The 8,388-nt window shown below is 37.7% G+C and overlaps 1 non-coding gene across 1 annotated transcript; it reads left to right on the top strand.

Annotated features, from left to right (window-relative positions):
• The first annotated feature begins 2,480 nt into the window (after window positions 1-2,480).
• LOC112065524 (U6 spliceosomal RNA) lies at window positions 2,481-2,587 on the top strand. The gene has a single exon (XR_002892076.1). It is a non-coding gene; the product is annotated as a U6 spliceosomal RNA (small nuclear RNA).
• Window positions 2,588-8,388: the final 5,801 nt, after the last annotated feature.

Here is an 8,388-nt window from a genome sequence, read left to right as displayed (position 1 = left end):
GAGGAAATCAGAAAATACCTCAAGACAGACGAAAATAGGAACAGAACTGTCCAAAATCTGTGGGATGCACAAATGCAGTTATAAGAGGGAAGTTTATAATGATACAGGCCTACATCAAGAAACAAGGAAACTCTCAAATAAAAAACCTGGCCTATTAGTATATAAAGGAACTTGAAAAAGAACAAACAAAGCCAAAAGTCAGCAGAAGGAATGAAATAATAATGATCAGAGAAGAAATAAATAAAATAGAGACCAAAAAAAAAAGAAAAGAAAGAAAAAAAGAAAACATAAATGAAGCCAAGAGCTGGTTCTTTGAAAGAAAAAATAAAATTGATAAACATTTGGACAAGTTCACCAAGAAAAAAGAGAGAGGGTGCAAGTAAACAATATGAGAAATGAAAGAGGACAAATAAGATACCACAGGGATAAAAAAAATCATAAACAAACTGGACAACATATAAAAAATGGACAAATTTCTAGAAATATCCAACTTTCCAAGACTGAATCAAGAAGAAATAGCCAATCTGAACAGACCTACCCCTAGTAATGAAACTGAATTTGTAATTTAAAAACTCCCAGCAAACAAAAGCACAGAACTGGATAGCTTCACTGGGGAATTCTACCAAATGCATAAAGAAGAGCATACCTATCCGTCTCAAAACCTTCCAAAAAACTGAAGGGAGTCGAACACTCCCAAATTCATTCTATGAGGCCAACATTACCCTAATACCAAAACCAGACAAAGACATTAGAAAAAAAGAAAATTACAGGCCAATATCTCAATAATGAATATAGATGCAAAAATTCTCAAAAAAAATTAGCAAATCTAATTCAAAACTATAAAAAAAGGATCATACACCATGAACAAGTGGGATTTATTCCAGGGACACAAGGTTGGTTCAATATTTGCCAACCAATCAATGTGATATACCATGTTAACAAAAGGAAGGCTAAAAATTGCATAATCATCTCAATAGACACAGAAAAAGCATTTGCCAAAATTCAACACTCATTTATGATAAAAGGTCTCATCACAGTTGGTATAGAGGGAACACATCTCAACACAATAAAGGCCTTTTATGAAAAACCCACAGCTAACATCATACTTAGTGCTGAAAAGCTGAAAGCATTTCCTCTAAAATCAGGAGCAAGACAAGGATGTCCACGCTCACCACTTCTATTTAACATAGTATTGGAAGGCTTAGCACAGTAATCAGACAAGAAAAAGAAATTAAAGGCATCCAAATTGGAAGAGAGGAGGTAAAATTGTCACTATTTGCAGATGACATGATACTTTATATAGAAAACTCTGAAGTCACCAAAAAAGTTATTAAAACTAATAAATACATTCAGTAAAGTTGCAAGATACAAGATTAATATACAGAAATCTGTTGCTTTTCTCTACACTAATAATGAACTGCCAGAAAGAAAAATTAAGGAAAAAATCCCATTTACAATCACATCAAAAGAATAAAATACCTAGGAAAAAACATAACCAAGGAGGTGAAAGACCTATACTCTGAAAACTATAAAACTTTGATGAAGAAATTTGAAAATGATATGAAGAAATGGAAAGATATCTCATGTTCTTAGACTGGAAGAATTGATATTGTTAAAATGTCCATACTACCCAAGCAATCTATAGATTTAATGCAATCCCTATTAAAATACACAAGGCATTTTCCACAGAAGTAGAAAAAATAATCTGAAAAGTTATATGGAACCACTAAAGACCCTGAATTACTAAAGCAATATTGAGAAAAAGGAACAAAGCTGGAGGTATCATGCTCCCCGACTTCAGATTATAGTACAAAGCAATAGTAATCAAAACAGCATGGTACTAGCATAAAAACAGACATATAGCTCAATGGAACAGAATAGAGAGCACAGGAAAATACCCACACACTTATTCCCAATTAATCTATGACAAAGGAGGCAAGAATATACAATAGAGGAAAGACAATAAGTGGTTCTGGGAAAACTGGACAGCTACATGTTAAAGAATGAGATTAGAACATTTCCTCACACCATATACAAAAATAAACTCAAGATGGAGTCAGGACCTAAATGTAAGACCTTAAATCATAAAATTCCTATAAGGGAATGTAGGCAGGACACTCTTTGACATAAATCATAGCAATATTTTTCTGGATCTGTCTCCTGAGGCAAAAGAAATAAAAGCAAAAATAAACAAATGGGACCTAATTAAACTTAAAAGCTTTTGCATAGCAAAGGGAACCATTGAGAAAACAAAAAAGACAACCTACTGAATGGGAGAAGATATTTGCAAATGATATGACTGATAATTGGTTAATATCCAAAACATATAAAGAGCTCATATGACTCAATTAAAAAAAAAAAGGGCAGAAGGCCTGAATAGACATTATTCCAAAGAAGATATACAGATGGGCAAGAGGAACATGAAAAAATGCTCAACATCACTCATCATGAGAGAAATGCAAATCAAAATCACAATGAGAGTGCTCACTTTGGCAGCACATATACTATAACTGGAACAATACAGAGAAGATTAGCATGGCCCCTGCCCAAGGATGACATGCAAATTCGTAAAGCAAAAACCACAATGAGATATCACCTCATACCCATCAAAATGGCTGTTATCACAATATCTACAAACAACAAATGTTGGCCAGGATGTGGAGAAAAGGGAACCCTAGTACACTGTTAGTGGTATTGCACATTGGTGCAGACACTATGGAAAACATTATGGAGTTTCCTCAGATAACTAAACATAGAACTGCCGTATGATCCAGCAATTCCACTGCTGGGTATATATCCGAAAAAAATGAAAACACTAATATGAAAAGATATATGCACCCCAATGTCCATAGCAGCATTATTTATAATAGGTGAGATATTAAAGTGACCCAAGTGTCCATCAACAGATACACAGAGAAGACATTATATATATATACACATATATATTTATATATATAATAGAATACTACTCAGTCATAAAAAGGAATGAAATTCTGCCATTTGCAACAACATGGATGAACCTAGAGGGTATTATGCTTAGTGAAATACGTCAGACAGAAAAAGATAAATGCTCTATGTTATGACTTATATGTGGAATCTAAAAAATAAAACAAACAACTGTATGTAACAAAACAGACACATATTTAGAGAACAAACTAGTGGTTACTAGTGGAGTGAAGGAAGGGGGAGAGGAGAAGAAGGGGTATGGGATTTAGAGACAGAAACTACAATGTAAAAAATAAGTAAGAAACAAGACCATATTGTAGAGCCCAGGAAAATATAGACTTTTTTTGTAATAACTTTAAATGGAGTATAAGCTACAAAAATATTGAATCAGTAGGTTGTACACGTGAAACTAATATAATATTGTAAATCCACTATACTTTAATAAAAATGATAAAAACCCTAACTTTCTATGCCATACTACTGAACTGTCTTTATTTCTCTCTGAAATTTTTGGGCACAATTTACAAATTAAAACATTATATAAAATAAAACTATAAGCATCATAAGAAAAAAAAGTATTCTCTTGCTTTCAGTCATAACGATGATATCCAACTTATTAGGTAGACAAAAGTTGGGAAGCACTCATCAATAGTATGACTTGAAAAGTCTAAAGCAAAGTTCTGAGGATTAAAGTAGAATGTTGTGAAGTAATAATATTAAATCAATTGATTTCTAAATATAATATTTTTTAATATGGTGAAGATATCATACCTAGGTTGGAAAACCTAGGGACGAGGCGGGCAGTTTCCCCTCATCTTATCCTCACCCTCTAAGTTAACGGCAGAGTTAACTTTCGCTTATTAAATCAAAGAGAAGATCAGCACACAGCTATACTTAGGAGCTTTCATGATGTATTACTGATATGCCCAGTGTTTTAAACAAGAATGTCAATAATTCTTCATTATACTTTTTATGAAAGATTGTATTTTCCATAAATACAAGATTTTTTTTCCTTTTTTTCTGGTCATTTCTTCTCTGTGATTCTCTATACTTTCTTAATATCTAGTTTGTACAAATTTTGCCCCAAGAAGCATTTTCAGAGGCTTAGTTTCTTTCATGTATTCCCTAATTCCTGTATCAATTTTTATGAGTTCTTATAAAAAATTTTACAATACATTGCCCAACATCAGTATTCAGTTAGTATACATGTATATAATATCATTATTTGCCTGAATATTCTGAAGTTCAAACCTCTAAAAACACACTTGTATTTATCCTGGGTATTCAAAATGCTTAACTGAACCAAATACTTTCTAAAGTAAGATTTACTTTAGATGTATGCATGTAGCCATTTGAAGCTAGATAAAAACATGACCATTCAGCACTCACTTACTCATATCTCCCCAAACAATTTGAATCAGACATTTGGTTGAATGTATTTTAATCATTTAAAAATTCTGGCTTTCAAGAGAAATAAAACAAAACACAAGCAGTGTTGCTACCTGTTGTTATACTGCCTCTCCTTCTTTTGCTAAGCTACTTAGAGTCATGAAGCTCTGCATTATGCCCTATATAGATAAGCTAAAGTAGGCATAGATAGCTTGAAACACAAAAGGATTTTAAAGCATAAAAAGCAGATCAATACTGAAATTCAGTGCATGTTATTCTATCTTCAAAGTGTAAAAACGGGTTTTTAAAAAATTTTCACTTGCATGTCTCTCAAAATATAAACAAACACACAATTCTTAAGGAACTAGTAGATTTGAAATATTAGAGAAAAGGAAGGGTTATAAACCCAAGCCTTAACCCCTCAATAGTTACTTTTATGAAATTTATAACATTATTTCTTTTTAGATTTCTAGGACTGAGCTACAAAACTATCAAGAAATAGCTTCTGAGGAGGAGAGAGAAGATGGTGGAAGAGTAAGACGTGGAGATCACCTTCCTCCCCACAGATACATCAGAAATACATCTACACATGGAACTGCTCCTATAGAACACCCACTGAACGCTGGCAGAAGACCTCAGAACTTCCAAAAGGGAAGAAACTCCCCAGGTACCTGGGTAGGGCAAAAGAAAAAAAGAATAAACAGAGGCAAAAGAATAGGGACTGGACTTGCACCAGTGGGAGGGAGCCTAGAAGGAGGAAAGGTCTCCACACACTAGAAGCCCCTTCACGGGCAGAGACTGCGGGTGGCAGAGGGGGAGCTTCAGAGCCATGGCAGATAGCACAGTAACAGGGTGCGGAGGGCAAAGCGGAGAGATTCCCGCACAGAGGATCGGTGGCGACCAGCACTCACCAGCCCGAGAGGCTTGCCTGCTCACCCGACGGGATGGGCGGGGGCTGGGAGCTGAGGCTCGGACTTGAGGCTCGGACTTCCGGGAGAGGACTGGGGTTGGCTGCGTGAACACAGCCTGAAGGGGTTAGTGCACCACGGCTAGCCGGGAAGGAGTCTGGGAAAAGTCTGGAGCTGCCGAAGAGGCAAGAGACTTTTTCTTCCCTCTTTGCTTCATGGTGCACGAGGAGAGGGGATTAAGCACGCGGCGTAAAGGAGCTCCAGAAACGGGCACGAGCCGCGGCTATCAACGCGGACACCAGAGACGGGCATGAGACGCTAAGGCTGCTGCTGCCGCCACCAAGAAGCCTGTGTGTGAGCACAGGTTACTCTCCACACCTCCCCTCCCGGGAGGCTGTACAGCCCGCCACTGCCAGGGTCCCGGGATCCAGGGACAACTTCCCCGGGAGAACACACGGCACACCTCAGGCTGGTGCAATGTCATGCCGGCCTCTGCCGCCGCAGGCTCGCCCGACATCCGTACCCCTCCCTCCCCCCGGCCTGAGCCAGAGCCCCCGAATCAGCTGCTCTTTAACCCCATCCTGTCTGAGCGAAGAGCAGACCCCCTCGGGGGACCTACGTGCAGAGGCAGAGCCAAGTCCAAAGCTGAACCCCAGGAGCTGTGCAAACAAAGAGGAGACGGGGAGGTCTCTCCCAGCAGCCTCAGAAGCAGCGGATTAAAGCTCCACAATCAACTTGAAGTGCCCTGCATGTGTGAAATACCTAAATAGACAGCGAATCATCCCAAGTTGAGGAGGTGGACTTTGGGCGCAAGATATATTATTTTTTTCCCCTTTTTCTCTTTTGTGAGTGTGTATGTGTGTGCTTCTGTGTAAGATTTTGTCTGTATAGCTTTGCTTTCACCATTTGTCCTAGGGTTCTGACTGTTCCGTTTTTGCTGTTGTTGTTTTTTTTACTTTTTAAAATTTTTCTTCTTAATAATAATTTTTTATTTTAATCACTTTATTTTATCTCACTTTATTTTATCTTCTTTCTTTCTTCCTTCCTTTCTTCCTTCCTTCCTTTCCTTTCTATTTTTTCTCCCTTTTATTCTGAACTGTGTGGATTAAAGGCTCTTGGTGCTCCAGCCAGGCATCAGGGCTGTGTCTCTGAGGTGAGAGAACCAACTTCAGGACACTGGTCCACAACAGACCTCCCAGCTCCACGTAATTTCAAACGGTGAAAATCTCCCAGAGATCTCCATCTCAAACACCAAGACACAGCTTCACTCAACGACCAGAAAGCTACAGTGCTGGACACCCTATGCCCAACAACTAGCAAGACAGGACCACAGCACCATCCATTAGCAGACAGGCTGCCTAAAATCACAATAAGGCTACAGACACCACAAAACACACCACCAGACGTGGACCTGCCCACTGGAAAGACAAAATCCAGCCTCATGCACCAGAACATAGGCACTAGTCTCCTAAACCAGGAAACCTACTCAACCCACTGAACCAACCTTAGCCACTGGGGACAGACACCAAAAACAACGGGAACTACAAACATGAAGCCTGCAAAAAGGAGACCCCAAACACAGTAAGATAAACAAAATGAAAAGACAGAAAAACACACAGCAGATGAAGGAGCAAGGTAAAAACCCACCAGACCTAACAAATGAAGAGGAATTAGGCAGTCTACCTGAAAAAGAATTCAGAATAATGACAGTAAAGATGATACAAAATCTTGGAAACAGAATAGACAAAATGCAGGAAACATTTAACAAGGACCTAGAAAAACTAAAGAGGAAGCAAGCAACAATGAACAACACAATAAATGAAATTAAAAATACTCTAGATGGGATCAATAGCAGAATAACTGAGGCAGAAGAACGGAGAAGTGACGTGGAAGATAAAATAGTGGAAATAACTACTGCAGAGCAGAATGAAGAAGAAAGAATGAAAAGAATTGAGAACAGTCTCAGAGACCTTTGGGACAACATTAAATGCACCAACATTTGAATTATAAGGGTCCCAGAAGAAGAAGAGAAAAAGAAAGGGACTGAGAAAATATTTGAAGAGATTATAGTTGAAAACTTCCCTAATATGGGAAAGGAAATAGTTAATCAAGTTCAGGAAGCACAGAGAGTCCCATACAGGATAAATCCAAGGAGAAACATGCCAAGACACATATTAATCAAACTATCAAAAATTAAATACAAAGAAAACATATTAAAAGCAGCAAGGGAAAAACAACAAATAACACACAAGGGAATCCCCATAAGGTTAACAGCTGATCTTTCAGCAGAAACTCTGCAAGCCAGAAGGGAGTGGCAGGACATATTTAAAGTGATGAAGGAAAAAAACCTACAACCAAGATTACTCTACCCAGCAAGGATATCATTCAGATTTGATGGAGAAATTAAAACCTTTACAGACAAGCAAAAGCTGAGAGAGTTCAGCACCACCAAACCAGCTTTACAACAAATGCTAAAGGAACTTCTCTAGGCAAGAAACACAAGAGAAGGAAAAGACCTACAAGAACAACCCGAAACAATTCAGTAAATGGTAATAGAACCATACATATCGATAATTACCTTAAATGTAAATGGATTAAATGCTCCCACCAAAAGACACAGACTGGCTGAATGGAAACAAAAACAAGACCCATATATATGCTGTCTACAAGAGACCCACTTCAGACCTAGGGACACATACAGACTGAAAGTGAGGGGATGGAAAAAGATATTCCATGCAAATGGAAATCAGAAGAAAGCTGGAGTAGCAATTCTCATATCAGACAAAATAGACTTTAAAGTAAAAACTATAACAAGAGACAAAGAAGGACACTATATAATGATCAAGGGATCGATCCATGAAGAAGATATAACAATTGTAAATATTTATGCACCCAACATAGGAGCACCTCAATACATAAGGCAAATACTAACAGCCATAAAAGGGGAAATCGACAGTAACACAATCATAGTAGGGGACTTTAACACCCCACTTTCACCAATGGACAGATCATCCAAAATGAAAATAAATAAGGAAACACAAGCTTTAAATGATACATTACACAAGATGGACTTAATTGATATTTATAGGACATTCCATCCAAAAACAACAGAATACACATTCTTCTCAAGTGCTCATGGAACACT

The sequence above is a fragment of the Physeter macrocephalus genome, chromosome 8 (assembly GCF_002837175.3).
Source record: "Physeter macrocephalus isolate SW-GA chromosome 8, ASM283717v5, whole genome shotgun sequence".
Taxonomy (NCBI): domain Eukaryota; kingdom Metazoa; phylum Chordata; class Mammalia; order Artiodactyla; family Physeteridae; genus Physeter; species Physeter macrocephalus.
The sequence above is the reverse complement of the archived record's forward strand: the minus strand, read 5'-3'. Positions and strand labels throughout refer to the sequence as shown.